An 18,001-nucleotide genomic window follows, 5' to 3' on the forward strand; every position below is an offset into this window, starting at 1 on the left:
TGCATGCAGGTTTCCCGGGCTGAAGTTGAATGCTGGTGACCCTACAGTTCGGGGGCTTCTGAGATGGCCTTACCCCCATGGCTCCACTAGGCATTACCCTAGTGGGGACTATCTGTCGAGGCTCCAACCCCACATTTTTACTCTGCGTTTCCAAGCTGTCCATGACATTCTTTGAAATCTAAGTGGAGGCTACTATGGCCTCACAGCTCTTGCATTTAGCACACCTATAGAATTAGCACCACATGGACACCACCAAGGCTACTGTTTATATCTTCTGGAGTGGGAGCACAAGTTGCAGCTGGGCCCACTTGAGGTACAGCTGAGATTGCCAAGAAACGCTGTGCTGGAAGGAGAGAAGCAGAGACTCGAAGCATTTCAGGGCAGCAAATACTGATATCCCACTGGCCCCTCTCTGGAAACATTGCCCTCAAGATCCTGTTATGGACCAGTAATGGAAGGGGCAGACTTGAAGATCTCTGAAATGACTTTGGGGTCTTTCTCCTTTTGTCTTGATGAATAGCACCTGGCTTACTTCTATCCATCCTTTGTCAAAGGGTTGTTTGGCCCTTGTTCTCCTAAAGATGCCTTCACTCTTTTTTTTTTTTTTTTTTTTGAGACGGAGTCTCGCTTTGTCACCCAGGCCGGAGAGCAGTGGCGTGATCTCGGCTCACTGCAAGCTCCGCCTCCCAGGTTTGTGCCATTCTCCTGCCTCAGCCTCCCGAGTAGCTGGGACTACAGGCACTCGCCACTACACCTGGCTAATTTTTGCATTTTTAGTAGAGACGGGGTTTCATCATGTTAGCCAGGATGGTCTCGATCTCCTGACCTCGTGATCTGCCCATCTCGGCCTCCCAAAGTGCTGGGATTAGAGGTGTGAGCCACTGCGCCCAGCCAAGATGCCTTCACTCTTTACATCTCCAGGCTGAGAACTCTGCTCTGCTTGCCTTTTAATTGTAAATTTCATCTTTAAATCACTTCTCTCCTCTTGCTTCTTACTGTATGCAGTTAAAAGTAGCCAGGCAGCTCCTTCAATATTTGGGCAGAAATTTCTTCCACGAAATATCCTAGTTCACTGCTCAATTCCACCTTTCATAATGCCCTAAGACATACATACAATTCAGCCAAGTTCTTTGCAAATTTGTAACACAGATGGCCATTACCCTGGTTTCCAATAAGATATTTCTAATTTCTGGTCAAGGTGTGTTGACATATATTACCTGAATTTATTGCTGATGTATAATAACACTTTAACTCTAGAATAATATAGCTTTTGGCTGAGAAAACCAAAACTTCCCCCAAATTTTGACAAACTTGGTTCCCAAAGCCACTATTTCCAGTCATATAATTTTTCAGAGGTCTCGAAATTCTAGTTAAGAGAATAAAAGAAAGTGCTCAGAGTACTTGATTATCTTGTTTCCTTTTTTTTTTTATTTAAAGAAATTACTTGGCTGGGTGAGGTGGCTCATGCCTGCAATCCCAGCACTTTGGGAGGCCGAGATGGGCAGATCACGAGGTCAGGAGATCGAGACCATCCTGGCTAACACAGAGAAACCCTGTCTCTACTAAAAATACAAAAAATTAGCAGGGCGTGGTGGCGGGCGCCTGTAGTCCCAGCTACTCGGAGAGGCTGAGGCAGGAGAATGGCATGAATCTGGGAGATGGAGCATGCAGTGAGCCGAGATCATGCCACTGCGCTCCAGCCTGGGTGACAGAGCGAGACTCCATCTCAAATAAATAAATAAATAAATAAATAAATAAATAAATAAATTACTTTTACGTTTTTATTGTGACTTTGTAGAAATGCAGGAACTATTCCAATAAGGAAAGGATAAAATGTAAAGAGAATCACAATTAGAAGACTTAAAGGGGCATACACTTAATAACACACACACACACACACACACACACACACACACACAGAGATATTCCTAATTTCTGTCTAAGACCTCATCAGAATGGCCTTTACTGTTTATATTTCTACCAACATTCTAATCACAACCACTTAAGTAATCCCTAAGAAGATTTAGGTACTTCTTACAGCTGGTCTTCTCAGCCCTCATGGAATTGTCCTTAAGGCTTCATTCGTGGTAATATGGACTTTTTCTAGTTCGCTTCTCCAGATTCTTACAGCTTCTACCCATTATCCAGTTCCAAAGCCACTTTCACATTTTCAGATATTTGTTATAGCAGAAGCCCCACTTCCTGGTTCCAAATTCTGTATTAGTCAGGGTTCTTCAGAGAGCCAGAACCAGTAAGATGGAAAGAAAGATAGATGATAGATGATAGATGATAGATAGATAGATAGATAGATGACAGATAGATAGATGGATAGATGGATAGATAGATAGATAGATAGATAGATATAGATAGACAGGTGATTTATTAGGAGAATTGGCTCACATAATTGTGGAGGATGAGAAGTTCCATGACAGGCTGTCTGCAAGCTGGCAACCCTGGGATGCTGATAGTGTGGCTCATTCCTAGTATAGAAGCCTCAGAATCAGGATGCCAATGGTATAATTCTCAGTCTGAGGCTGGAAGACTGAGAATCCAGGAGGCTGCAGTATAAGGCCTGGCGTGCAAAGGCCAGAGAGTCTGGTGTTCTTCTATCTAAGGGCAGGAGAAGAGGAGGATTCCAGCTCCAGGAAAGAGAGAAGAAATTGCTCTTGCTGTTCTATCCAGGCCCTCAGCCATTTGGATAGTGCTCCATTGAGGGCAGACTTGCCTCATTCAGTCTATTGACCCACACTCCAGTCTCCTCTGGAAACACACTCACAGGCACACCCAGAAGTACTGCTTTACTGGTTCTCTAGGTATTTCTTAACCCCGTCTAGTTGACACATAAAATTCATCATCACATACTGATAAAAATTAAATATGTATTCATTCTTTTTCTAAATATTACTATATCCCTATGATATGCCAGTTTGTATTTGGTTCTTGAGATAGTAAAATAAATAATATTTGGGACCCACACTTAAGAATCTTCCAGTGTATATTAAAAAATGCTTAGCATCATTAATTACGTAGAGGGACTCATTATTAATCAGGGAAATCAAATCGTAACCACACTGAGTGTGTTAGGCTATTCTTTGCTTTGCTGTAAAGGAATACCTGAGACTGGGTAATTTGTAATGAAAAGTTTAATTGGCTCATGGCTCTGCATGCTGTAGAAGCATGGCACCAGCATTTGCTTGGCTTCTGGGAAGCCATCAGGAAGCTTACAATCATGGCTGATGCTGAAAGGGAAACAGGCATCTCACATGGCAACAGTGGGGGCAAGAGGTAGGGGGAGGTGCCACACACTTTTAAACAACCAGATCTCATGAGAATTCACTCACTACGGTTAGCACCAAGCCGTGAGGGATCCTCCCCCACGATCCAGTTACCCCTCACCAGACACCACCTACGACATTGGGGATTACAATTCAACATGAGATTTAGAGGGGACAACATTCAAACTATATCAATGAAATACCACTTCATGCTCACTGGGTTGACTCAAGTCACAAAGATGGAGAATAGCAAGTGTTGCCAAGGATGTGGAGAAATTAGAAACTTCATCCATTGCTGGTGGCATTGTAAAATAGTACAGACACTTGTACAGCAGTTTGGCAGTTCGTAAAATGTTAAACGTGAAGTTTCCATATGATCTAGCAATTTTACTTCTAGGAATGTATACAAAAGAATTGAAAATGTATGCCCACATAAAGCATGCACATATTTTTTAATGAATTAATGATTTAGATAATTATTTGATTTGACATTGTGAATGTACATGGCAGCATTATTCATAGTAACCAAAAACAAGTGGAAACTACGCAAATGACCATCAACTGATGAATGAATAAACAAAATGTGGTGTATCTATACAATGAAATATTATTTGTTCATAAAAAGAAATGACATGCTACAGCATGGATGACCCTTAAAAACATTAGTAAATGAAGTAAAAGAAGGCAGACACAAAAGCCCACATATTTTTATTTCATTCTAGAAAATGTCCAAAAGAGGCAAATCTATAAAGACAGAAAGTAAATTAGTGGTTGCTAGGACGGGGGGTGGGAGAGGGAGTGGGGAGTACATGATAATGGTATGAGGTTTCTTTTTGGGGTGATGAAAATGGTCCAGAATTAAATTACAGTGATCGACACATAATGTTATGAATATACAAAACCTATTGAATTGCACTCTTTAAATGAATGAAATTTGTGATACGTGAATTATGTCTCAATAAATGTGTTACTCAAAAAAAAAGAAGAAATTCCCAGGATAATGCAACTTACTCTACTCATTCTGGTTGAGTAGAATGAGTCACATTATCCTGGGAATTCTACCATGCCATCCTTTAAGAAAGGGTGGGGAGAGGCTTCATGAAGGCACTAACATCTACCCTAAATATTCAAGGATGAGTAGGAATAAAGTTCATGCAAGGAGAAGGAAAGAACATCCAGGTAAAGGGAATGACACTAGCACTTTATAGATATTGAATAAATATTTTTAAATAAATTAGTGATTTTAGAGAATTATTTGATTTGACAGTCATGAGAACTTCCTCTCCAAGGGCCAAGAAAATTAGGGACCTGCCCCAAAACTGTGATGAAACTGGGACGGGAACCACTGCTTTTTGGCAGATTGCACAATAACAAAGTTATGATCTTATTAGTTTCCTGTGATATAAAACATCTAGCAATTTCTGGATTGATCTCTGATGAGATCTTAGAAGAACTCTTTGCTATTTCTTTTATCCTAGAACATGTCTACAAGATACATGTGTAAAGCATAGTAAAATATCAAGCAAATGCTAATCATCTCACATCGTATAAATAGGCAAGATTAAGTTGAATTTTTCCTTTTTAAACTTTTCAACCAACTTTTTTGGAATAGGGGACTATAGACTCATGTCTATAAATTCTATACATTTTCTAAATTATGGATGATGTTTATAGAATTCACAACTAATCTTTTTCTATCCCTAGATTTCAAGAACATTTAAACAAGCTAAGTGTTCAAAATATGTTAAAATTAAATTCAAAAAGCACAGTTTGAATCCCAATAGGGTTTCAGCTATGGAAAATTTAGTTAAACCAGTGAAGGTAGGAGATGGCAAATGGAGTTGAGTGCTACATAATTTAACTTTAAGAAAAACATAATTAACCAGCCTATCATTTTATACAACTGATCATTTATAATGAGAAGATATGGGGTAAAGGCCAGGCATGGTGGCTCATGCCTGTAATCTCAGCACTTTGGGAGGCTGAGGTGGCTGGATCCCCTGAGGTCAGGAGTCCGAGACCAGCCTGGCCAACATGGTGAAACCCTGTCTCTACTAAAAATACAAAAATTAGCCAGGTGTAGTGGTGGGTGCCTGTAATCTCAGCTACTCGGGTGGCTGAGGCAGGAGAATCGCTTGAACCCAAGAGGCAGAGGTTGCAGATTGCACCACTGCACTCCAGCCTGGGCAACAGAGCGATACTTCGTCTCAAAAAAAAGAAAAAGAAAAAAAAAAAAGATTTGGGGTAGGATGATAACAAGAACCAATAGGAGTGAAAAACATTTTGCCTAGGTGAAACTGTCAGTGGTTTGCAAAAGTGAAGAGAAGAGAATAGATGTCTAAGAGGGTGGGTTAGAGGTAATAGGATTTTGCCCTACTATGGAAACTTAAGCTAAAGATTGCAAAGCTTTTATGTGATATCGCCTTTGGAGTGATAACTGCCAATAGGAGTTGAACGGTGGCGAGGTCAGTACAGATTTTTTCTAGGTCTCCCTGTTGCCATTTCCTGTTATGAGAGTTGTCATCTTCAAATCACTTACATACATTCACTATTTTATTGCATTGGTATATAGCAAAAACATTGGGTAGGAATATTTATTTGGTTTGAAAAATTTTCCATTTTAATGTATACCAGGTTGGGAAATGCTCTGAACACTGTTTAAAAATTCTTTCTTTAAAAATAGGTTAATAACCTGCAAGTAATTTTTTTCAAAGGCTTGGATAAGTGTATTTTATGTTTCCTTTAATGAATAGAAAAGTACTTTTGTTTAAAAGACTTTCATTTACTCTATTGTACATTTTTCATCTGATGGAGAGAAAAATCAATTATTTTAAGAGTTAAGTTCTTTCTGTCAGTTCATTTAAGTAAATCCTTTTAAGTTAAATGACCATCAGTATTTTTTTCTTATTTATCAACTCCAAGAAAAGTGCTATAACGTACAGAAGTGGAATATAATTTGCTGTTGAGGAAATGGCATTGATTTTCCTGTCTGTTAAAGACTGCTAGTTAGAAAATAAGAATAATATTTAACTTCTACTTCGAAAAATTTTCTTGGTAAGAATTATTCTGGAGTCAGAAAAGAAGGCAGCTAGTCCCATATCCTCTATAACCAGCTTATGCCTGAGTGTTAAAAGCTCAGGTAGAAATAGAGAAAGGATGTTACATGTGGAATAATTATAACCAAAATGTTTTACAATTTTATATGCATAATGTTTTTTTGCAATGTATAAAAGACTTTTACATACATGACATAATTTAATTACTAATACATGAATTTTATGTAATCTGGCATTGGATGGCTAAAAGAAAAGACTGCTTTCAAATTGCAAATTGAATTATAAAATACATCTTAAGGTTTGCTGGATTTGATCAAAACACGTAATGTACCTATATCTGTTTTATTTCTTTAAGTGCTAACATCTGATTAGATGTCCACAAAACTGTCAAAATACATAAACCATCAAAGTATAAAAACTAGGAAAATATATAAATTTTTCAAGGGCCAGGAGGATTTCTTTTCATTGTTGATTTTTTCTATTGAGGCCCAGATATTAAAATGATATCAATAGCAACTATTTTGTGTGTTGTTTCCCCTAAAGGCATTAAATAATAAAGACATATTTGCTGGTCACTTAAAGGGCTCCAAATGGGTTCCCTTGATCCCCACTTGGATTCAGAGCTACCTGAAAGAGAAACAAAAGAGCAAGGCACAAGGAGTTTTGGGAGAATGTGGCTTGGTTGTGTAGCAACAATGGGACCCTTAATGCCCTCACTCAGCCACTGGGTAAACTGTGGTCTTCAGGACCCCTTCACACGGACAGAACCTGTGGCAGTAACCACAATGGCACAGAGGAGCAGAGATGAGAAAGAACAGGGAGTGAAAAGAGATAGGCTATCAAGTCCTCTTTCTCGTCTAAAACCCACCAATCTGATCATTTGGAGGAGTGAGTGAGGTAACAGAGCCCAGGGGGGCTAAAAAGTTGTCCCATCATGTTAAAGTCCCTCCACTTAGAAACTCAAAACATGGGGATAACTACTGTCAACAAATAACAGAAAATAATGCATAATTACAATATTTATTTAATATCTAATGTTGCATTATAAGACATGTCTTCAAAAATAATTTTTAGAGGGAATTTGGCCAATACTTGTAAAGTATTTGATTGAGTATACCTGTAAAAAATGAGATTTGGTTAAGGATTTATCCTTTTAAAACCCAGATCTAAGAGAAACATCTCCCTGATTATTTCTTTCATTACAAATTATTCCAAGTCAAGAAAGATTTAACATAGTTTGAAAATCTGTATTCAAATATTCATAATAGAGCTGAAATCTATAATACCACCAATAAATTTTTAGTTTAAAAATTATAACCTTTAAATATATGTTATATGGCAGATAATAATAGTAATGGTCAAAATAATATGACCAATATTGATTGAGTACATATGATATTACAAGTATTATATTAGGTAAATGCATGGTCTCATTAAAACACAACTGCCTTGTGAGGTAAGTACTATTACTATTTGCGTTTGAGAAATGTCTACTTGGCTTGAAAATTCCATATGAAGTATGTGAATGAGACTCCATTTGTGCTGTTTTTCCCTTTCACTAAAAAGAGAGACAAATATAAGCCCTGTCCTTTATGCTAGTAAATAAAACCAATATCGGTTTTCCACAGGTTAGCTCTTACAATTGTGCTAGTCAGGGATAGGGAAGCTATCATATGCCCACAGAGATGCAGGCGTTGAAGAACATAAATAATTAGTTCAGAGAACCTACATGTACCTTTAGGAATTATCAGTAAGAAAATAATCAGAATGACCTGGATTCAAGTCTCACCAGTCCTCTTTTCTAGCTGTGTACCTTAATTCCTTGAAGATTTGGTCTAATAATCTAGAAAATGGAAAGAATAAATGGTACTACCTCACAAGGTGTTGTGAGAATCAAATAAGATATTAAAGCAGCCTGAAGTGAATTGCCTATGTAGACACAGCCTTTTCCTCCCCTGTATGTTGCTGGGCTGCTGCTTCTTTCTCCAGCTCAGCCCTTTGAGCTTTTTGGCACATTCTTTCCCAAAACTGGCTTCCTCCTTGGTAAGGGTACTGGGCTTAATCTTTACCTGCCAGTTATAATGATATCTGCTTCAGATGCCATTTCCTCCATCTCTGTGGTCACATCATGTCTCCCGTGGGTTGCTGTCTGCATTGACTATGAAATACTTACTTTTGATATAGCAAATACATATGAAACAAAAAAGAGGGAAAATATTCAATTTTGGGGTCAAGCTTAGGAAAAAAACACTTTTTCTTGCAAAAGTCAAAGGACTTGGAAAGGATATCTGTTATCAAAATGAGATGATTTGCTTTAGAAATACATATTTTTAACTAAAATGCATATATTAAATAAAGCTCATGACATTCAAATCCTTAAAGATCCAAGACTTTGGATTTTGTTGTGAAAATGTCTTCCTAAGACATGGCTTTGATCAAGCTTTCTTGGATTCAGTTCCAGTCCAATTAGGTAGTCGTTGAATTTTATTTGGAAATGAAATCGGAAACCCACACTAATAATTGGGGACTGACATCTGAAAGATCAGACATGAACTGGATTCAGCTTTTATCAAGACACTGAAGCAGACATAGCCATTGTGTCTATCCTCTTTGAAACTTAAAATGCTTGCGTTGAAGGAACATTAGAGATTAGGTGGCTCAGAGATTCCCCTCCATCATTTGAATATCAGACACTTGACATTTGACATTTGAACAACAGACATTTGAATATCAGACACTACTATAAAGACACATGCACACGTATGTTTATTGTGGCACTATTCACAATAGCAAAGACTTTGAACTAACCCAAATATCCATCAGTGATAGACTGGATAAAGAAAATGTGGCACATATACACCATGGAATACTATGAAGCCAAAAAAAGGATAAGTTCTTGTCCTTTGCAGGGAAATGGATGAAGCTGGAAGCTATCATTCTCAGCAAACACAAGAACAGAAAACCAAACACCGCATGTTCTCACTCATAAGTGGGAATTAAACAATGAGAAGACATGAACACAGGGAGAGGAATATCACATACTGGGGCTTGTCGGGGGGTGGGAGCTAGGGGAGGGATAGCATTAGGAGATATACCTAATGTAGATGATGGGTTGATGGGTGCAGCAAACCACCATGGCACGTGTATACCTATGTAACAAGCCTGCATGTTGTGCACATGTACCCCAGAACTTAAAGTATAATAATAATTAAAAAAACACATTACTTGGACTTAGCTTAAGTGAGTGGGTGGGAGAAGCAGATACTAATTTCTAGATCTTAATTTCTGTAAGAGAGCTGGTCACCAAACTTGCGGCATAAAATACAAATCCTGCAAAAAGACTTCTAGCCTGTCTACCTCTGCTGGAGAGTCTGAATGAATTTTTTCACCAGGGTTGAATGTGTTGCTTATTTCTTCTCTTTCCATGATGGCTCATCTCCTCCTCTTCTATTGCAATGCTTCATCAACTCACTTCATTGCAACAAGATGAATCTCAGTGTCCTAAGGTGTATGAAGAGAGGTGACTTCCTTTTTACACAACTGAACATAATCTTTATTTCAAGCTTTCATTCTACCAGAGCATAGAAACTCAATGTCAGGCCACTGAGAAGTGCTTCTGAGGCTGTTTGTAAAACCAAGACACCGAGGTGGAGATGAGCATTGGAATCTGACTGGGCATCGTTTGCTCCCTCAGAATTCTTCATTCCTGTGATCTATGGGCACCCCGTCCTCCACCTCTGCCCACCGTAGTCCACTTCAATAGTTTTTGGTAAGATCACTAATGCTCTCCATTGCCAAATACAGGGTACATTTTTCATGGTCACCTTACTAAGATACCCATTGGCGTTTGACCTATTTTCTCCTTAAGGCACTTCTCTTCCTTAGCTTTGTCAGATAGTTTTCCTCTGCTATTTCCTGCCATTTTTTTCTTTTTAAAAGTCCATCTCTGTGTCTTTTAGGGGCACTTCTGTTTCTCAGGTTCTCTCCTCTCTCTATATATTCTTCCTAGGTGATGTCTTTCATTTCCATTGCTTCAAATACAACCCAATTCAGATGACTTAGCATTTATATCTTCAGGCCAGAGAGAGTGTCTCAATTTATAACTGTATATTTGACGACAAACATTACATCTCTACTTAGATGTCTCAAAGACACTTCTAAGAACAAACCCAAAAGTAAATTCAGGGTCATTGTCTCCAAAAAACATGTTCCTCTTTGAGTTTTTCTGCTCAGCATGTAGTATATTCTTGCTATCTCTCTATTTCACTTCTTCCCCTATACATCAAATATAATGCCTATCCTCCAAATGTATCTTAAATCCACCTACATCCTTACAATCTCCACTAATGACATGGACCCCCGCACTGACTTCTTATGTGGTTACCTTGTAATCACTCTTGCCTTCCTCCAATTCCTTCTCTACGGAGTAACCAGAGTGACCTCTTAAAAATGACTTGAATCCCATTATACCCTTCCAAAAACACTTCAGAAGGCTTGTGATTGCCCTTATAATAAAGTATCTAATATTGAGGGTACCCTACAAGGACTTACATGAGGTCCTTCCCAATTGCCTCTCCTGCATTATCATCCTGCATCACTGCTCTCCCAAACATCATGGGCAAGATACATTTTCTCAATTGGTGCAGCCAAATATCTCAGATTTTTAGTACTTTCCTTAGAATGTGCAGGTTTCCTCTACTGTAATGGTCTGCAGCCTCCTGTTCACCTGGATAATCCTATACATCTGGACACTCCTACCCATACTTTGCCTTATTTAGGGCAAAATCTTCCTCAAATTCTCAAACTATACCCTTATTTTATATTCTCACAGTAGCATAAGTAGTCCATTGGTTTAATGTCTATCTTATTCATTACTGTATACTCAGCCCCTAGCACAGTGCCTGGCAAACAGTCGATATTTGATAAGCAATTACTGAATTTGAAAAATACAGCCTTTATTAGTTTCTTACAGCTGTCATAACAAACTTGGTGGCTTAAAACAATAGAAATTTATTCTCTCGCAGTTCTGGATTCTAGAAGTTCGAAGTCAAGGTCTCAGCAGGGTCATGCTCCAACTGAAGGCTCCAGGGAAGACACCTTCCTTGCCTCCTCCAGCTTGTGGTGACCCTGTGCATTTCTTGGCTTGTGGTGGCATAACTCCTATCTCTGTCTTCATCTTCATATGGCTGTCTCCTCCTTGTGTCTCTCTGTGTCCCCTCTTTTTATAAGGCCCTGCCATTGGATTTAGGGCCCACACTCTGTCCGGGATGATTTCATTTTCAGATCGCTAATTAATTATATCTGCAAAAGACCCTATTTCCAAAGAAGTCACATTCTAAGGTTCCAGGCGGACATGAATATTGGGGATACTATTTATCTCTCTATGCAGCTCATCTCCCAATACCTCTTGCTGTTTCCGTTTTCCTTCCTCCTTCCCCCTTATCAGCTGGAGTTCATTAGAAAAGCTGGCTTCATCATTAACATTTATAGCAGGATCTTTCTCAGCTGCTCAATTAGAGCTAATTCCCAAGATCAAAATAACACCTTAGGGGGCAAAAGTCCTCTGTGATTATTTTTATCAGTGAAACAAAAAATATCTTTAGAAAATATAGTCCAGAGAAGGGAAAGAATTATTTAGCTTCCACGAGACTGAAAAAATGACACACATTACTCTTACTATATGTGCCTTGCTTCCAAACAAGAAGTGAACTTAAACATTAATATTGACTTATGTATAAACATGGAAAAAAAGGAAGTGTACAATTTTTGAAATCCACAATCATGTAATCAACTGTGAAGAGTGAAGGGTATAAAAATTCTTACCTGGCCCAAAACAAGCATGTGCACTGCCAAATGCTCACTTTTCAAATATGCTTGGAAAGGACACTATGACATGGATCTTCTCATTCATAAAAAGACCCAGTCAGAAGCACTCAGGGCACCACACTCTTTAGGTAACCCCAAATCTCTGTTTCCAACCTACTACCTGAGAAATATAAGGTAATGATTTTCATGTTTCTAGTATATGGTTATATTTTCTAGCAAATTTCACACTCTGCATGCCCCCAGCGCTTGCCCTGCCACCCTTCCACCATTGCTGGTCATGAGTAACTTAAAGAAAGAGGTAACACCCAGTGCAGATGAGCAGATGATGAAACTTGCATTAAACTTCTTCCACTTTTGTGTTCTGGTGACAATATAAATGAGTACAAATCATTTGTAAAGTTATTTCAGGATATATTTTTAAAAATATAAAATTAATTGTTTAGGCCTAGAATAAGTAAGAGATTTATATTTATTGAGCATGGCCAGGTCTAGTGTCCGACAGTGGGCAGACAGAGGTCAATAAGGAATGGTTCCTGCCATCGAGGAGCTCAAGTTTCATAGGGGAGACAGACATATAAATAAATAATTATGAAACAGAGGAAAATGTTAAATAATAGAACTCTGCTCTTGGTTCAGAAATAGTACCCCCTAAACCCACAAACAATAACAAAAAAAAAAGCAATGTGTTTAATCTGTTTGTGTACAAAGGCAGGAAAGGTTTCCCAGAATAGGTATCTGAACAGTTTTAAAGGATGAATGGGGATTTTTCCAGACACTCAGTCTTGGGGTGTCATTGGGAGAACCAGGTGAAGGGAGGGAAGGAGCAGCAATGTTGAGAAAGGAAATAGATGTGCAGGAAATAGGAATAACAGGGATTGTCCTGGGAACTATAAATTATTTGATAATGTCGGGACATAAAGTTAGTTGGGTGACCAGAGAATTGACTCTAGACCTAAAAGGCTAGATAGGAAGGTCTTATGCACCATGCTAAGGACCATGGTCTTAGACCAGTGAAGATTTGTTGAAGAGATTTAAGCAGCATGTGGTGGTGGTGTGGTGGTGGGGTGGGGGAGATCTGATCATATCTTCATATATACTCATTAATCCCATTCCTGTACTATTTCAATACATATTTATTCCTAATAATAAAATAAAATACATTTTTCTTCCAGACACAAAAATCGTTTATTATATTTTGCACATCAAATTAGAAAAATATTATGTCACACTTAAAGCATAATAAAGGATTTTGTAACCACGTGGCAAAAATGATATATTTTAAGCATGCCTTAGTATAAATAAAGTGAGATGCCGTTATAAACTGTGAAGTTATTCTTTTATTTAATTCCCTGATTTTCTATTGAAATTCTGATGGCCTATAAATAAATGTCAGAGTGAACATAAAATGTTTAACAAAAATTAAAATATATAATATTTATGAATTGCATTTGTTACTAGCATTTTTTTAAAAAAGAAAACATGAAATTCACCTTTTTAAAGAAAATTCTTAATTGTTACCACATTCTCATCCAGCAAAATATATTCAAACTTTTTCTCTTGTTGTTGGTACCAAAGAGTGCTCATTGTCCTCTAAGTGACTGAACCTATCAGCCCAGGAAAAATAAGTGAGTATAAATCACAAAGTTCAATTACTTTCATTTGTACGCTGCTTTGGAATTTGTAAAGGCCTTTAACATAACTTATTAAAGCGTGTGTCTGACACACAGGTATAATCCTTTGAGTGAACTGTTTGTTACAAGAGTTTAGTTCTTGCCTGGGAAGTTCAGAGTATTTGGTTATTCAGGAACAGAATTTAGTTTGTCTGGGTTCAGTCTTCGAAGCAGAGTCAAGTGCTGAAACTGCTGACAGTACAACTTTTCTCAACGTATATGCAGTATCTGAATTCTCCATGTAAGAACAACTCCGTATTCTACCCTTCTGTATGGCTTAGAGAAGATACTAATGCTCAGACTACCAGGAAAATTGTCATGTCATAATGGATTTGGGTTTTAAACAGTAGTTCACGTGAACCAACTACAATAAGAAGTCTGGTTCAATACTTAAAGATCTATAACTAAATTCTTCCAATAAGGGCTTATTGGCTGCCTACTAATATCCAGCCCTGTGTTTAATGCTGGGGGCAATCAAAAGAGATGTAAGAAACTCTATAAATTTATCGCCGGGCGCGGTGGCTCACGCTTGTAATCCCAGCACTTTGGGAGGCCAAGGCAGGCGGATCACGAGGTCAGGAGATCGAGACCACGGTGAAACCCCGTCTCTACTAAAAAATACAAAAAATTAGCCGGGTGTGGTGGCGGGCGCCTGTAGTCCCAGCTACTCGGAGAGGCTGAGGCAGGAGAATGGCGTGAACCCGGGAGGCGGAGCTTGCAGTGAGCCGAGATTGCGCCACTGCACTCCAGCCTGGGCGACAGAGCGAGACTCTGTCTCAAAAGAAAAAAAAACAAAACTATAAATTTATCGAAAATTACTTAATGTGTACTTACACTGAGTAAATTGAATGATATGTAAATTATACCTCAATAAAGCTGTTAAAGAATAAGCAGGAGGAAGACAGGGAAGGGAAGGGCGGAGAAAAGGAAAGAGATGAATCAATTTACCCAACTGCTGCAGAGGGAATTCTAAAAGGACAAGGCAGGATGGAATAGAGTCACTTTTACCAAACTGTAATTATTCATTGGTGGCTTTTCCATGTTGCCTTATCATGTAATGTCTGTATTTTAAATTATTAAATGGTTCTCTATTTTTGGCTGTTTTTTTAGTCTAAAAGCTTTATGTTCTCTTTAAACCAGCTCATCTTTTTGTGTGTATCCAAACAAATTAAACAGTAGAAAGCAAAAAAGATGTAAGAGATGTCTTTGCCCTCCAGGAGCTTACAATATATGTAAATTACTGGCTGCCTACTAGTGCCCAGCATTGTGTTTAGAGCTGTGAGGGAATTAAAAGAGATGTAAGATAGAAAGAATAACTAAGATTTAGTATTTGATAGCACAGCTGGGTGACTCTAGTCAATAATGATTTAATTGTACATTTTAAAATAACTAAGAGAGTATATATAATTGGATTGTCTGCAACACAAGGAAAGGATGAATACCTGAGGTGATGGATACACCATTTACCCTAATGTGATTAATATGCACTGTATGCCTGTGTCAAAATATCTCACATATCCCATAAATAGTTACACCTAATACTTACCCACAAAAACTAGAAATTAAAAAAGAGAGATGTAGTAAACACTAGGGAAGATAATATATGTAAATATAGCAAGTCCTCAATGTCATCATTAAGTTCTTAGAAGCTGTGACTTTAAGTGAAACTTTGTATAACAAAACCAACTTTACCATAGGTGAATTGATATAAACAAGAGTTAAGTTCCCACGGCATATCTGTGATCACAAAACATAACCAAACATTTAAATAAAGACCAAAATAATATTAAACTTTTAAGTAAATGTGAGCTATACATACATTTAAGAATGATGAATACAACAAGTAAGATAATTATTTACCCAATTTTTGGTGTATCAGTAAATGGCTACCATTGTTGTGGTTGTAGGTTAAATCAAGCAATAAACGTTTGCATAGCAAAAATTGTAAGGAGCACTTCCTATCACCAAGCAATTCAAAAACAATCACAAATAGGACAGACTCACTGAGCAATTTCGTACTGCATCATTTACTGGCATGCATTTGTGTGATTATTGTAGAGTTGAAGAATATTTATTTGACAATAATTTGTATCCATTCATTTTCCAACCTGCTTATTCCAGTTCAGGGTTGAGGGTGGTCAGGTCCCATCTGGGCAGCTCGGGGCACCAGGTGGGAACCCATCATGGATAGACCACCATCCCATCACAGGTCGCCCTCAGACACCCACATTCACTCACACTGGGACTAGGAGGACACTCCTATTCACCTAATGGGAGGAAACCAGAGTACCTCGAGAAAACCCACGCAGACATGGGGAAAATGTGCAACTCCACACAGACAGTGGCCTTGCCAGGAAGCAATTTTTTTGTCACCCATGTTATAGCAAAACAACATTCAACAAAATGGCATTATTTGAGGACCTATCCAGGCAAAGAAAATTTTATAACAAATCAAATCTTATACAGTTAAGTGCTATAGTTAATGAGCAGAAAATAAACATAAATTAAGGGAAAAGTGACATTAATATGGGCTAAATTTGTGAGGAGAGTAAGTCACAGAGAAATTGGGACTTCAGCTGGACATTGCAGAATGGACAAGATTTGGAAAGTGAAAGAGATGAATTTTATCCAACATCCATCATTTATTCTGTCCTTCTTATATGCTAAACACATTATTGGCAATTCACATACAAGTGTCATGTATTATCTTATTTAAATACCACAGTGATCATTTAAAGAAGTAGTACTCAGTTTACATATGAGGAAATCAGACCTCATACATGTTAATGGACATGCCCAGTGTCACACAAGTTGTACTGCCGGATTTCAAATCCATGCCTGTTTGATGACAAAGGCAATGTTTCTTCTGGAGGAAAGTATTTTAGATAGGAGAAACAGTGTGAGTCGGGGCATGAAGTCATGTGCATGGTGTGTGAGGAGCCTGTCCCGCTGTGAATAGAAGGTTCTTGAAAAATAATTCACCCTCTGTCTCCACAGAATTATAATCTACTTATGATAGCATATCTATCCACAGAAAGAAAAGAGGTATTTACTATTAGAAGAGAGAGAAGACTTGGATCCCAGGGACTTCTACTACCAGCCAATTGGATGATTTAAGACTATGTGGTTATTTTTAGCAGGACTATATTCTTTAATACAACTGTATTTTTCTTTGTCTCTGCAATGGAGAGTTGCTTCTAAGTATTATGACTCTACTAGTCTACTACAATTATTTCATTATTCCATAAGCCAACTTGAGCATATGTAGGGAGAAAAGATGTAAGAACTCCCCACCCTCTACACACATACACACATGGCTATTGGAGGGCATGAAAAGTAGGATGAGAGCATCTTCTTTTTTTTTCATTACAGTGAAAATTTATAGAAATCTGTAGAAATTATTACATATTAGACAATGAGTGCTAGACTGACAATATTATTGTTGACCCTTAAAGCAGAATGGAATTCTATCGACTCACACCATAATTTATGTAAATCAAGCTCCCAATAACAGATGAATGGAAAAAGAAAATGTGGTATATATACACCAAACTACTCAGCCATAAAAAAGAGTGAAACTGTCATTTGTGATGACATGAATGAAACTGAAGGCCATGATATTATCAATAAATTAAATGAGCCAGACACAGAAAGGCAAATACTGCATGATCTCACTCATATGTAGAATCTAAAAAGGAAGTTGATAAAGAATCAGAGAATAGAATAGTGGTTACTAGTCTAGGGTAGGGCAGTGGGGAGGGAAGGATGGGGAGAGGTTGGTCAACAGGTACAAAATTACGGTTAGATAGACAGACTAAATTCTGGTGTTCTATTGCACATTCAGGTGACTATGGTTAACAGTAAAATATTTTATATTATAAAATAACTAGAAGAGAGGCTTTTGAAGGCTATCAACACAAAGATATGATAAATGCATGAGGTGTGGGATATACTAACTACTCTGGCTGGACTATTCTAAAACATAGATATGTATCAAAATATTAAGTTGTACCCTATAAATATGTGCAATTATAATGTGTCAAATAAATACATAAACAATTTTTAAAATATATTTTTACACTTAATTTGGAGTTTAAAATGGTACATGCTTTATTATAAAGTTTAGAAAGTATCAGAAGACATTAAGAAGAAAATAATAATTACCCCAAGTTTT

The 18,001-nt window shown here is 37.7% G+C and overlaps 1 non-coding gene across 1 annotated transcript; it reads left to right on the forward strand.

Moving 5' to 3' along the window:
- Nucleotides 1-1,191: 1,191 nt before the first annotated feature.
- Nucleotides 1,192-1,274, forward strand: LOC115835297. Its single transcript, XR_004030285.1, has one exon. It is a non-coding gene; the product is annotated as a small nucleolar RNA SNORD45 (small nucleolar RNA).
- The last annotated feature ends 16,727 nt before the right edge of the window (nucleotides 1,275-18,001 follow it).

The sequence above is a fragment of the Nomascus leucogenys genome, chromosome 5 (assembly GCF_006542625.1).
Source record: "Nomascus leucogenys isolate Asia chromosome 5, Asia_NLE_v1, whole genome shotgun sequence".
Lineage (NCBI taxonomy): Eukaryota > Metazoa > Chordata > Mammalia > Primates > Hylobatidae > Nomascus > Nomascus leucogenys.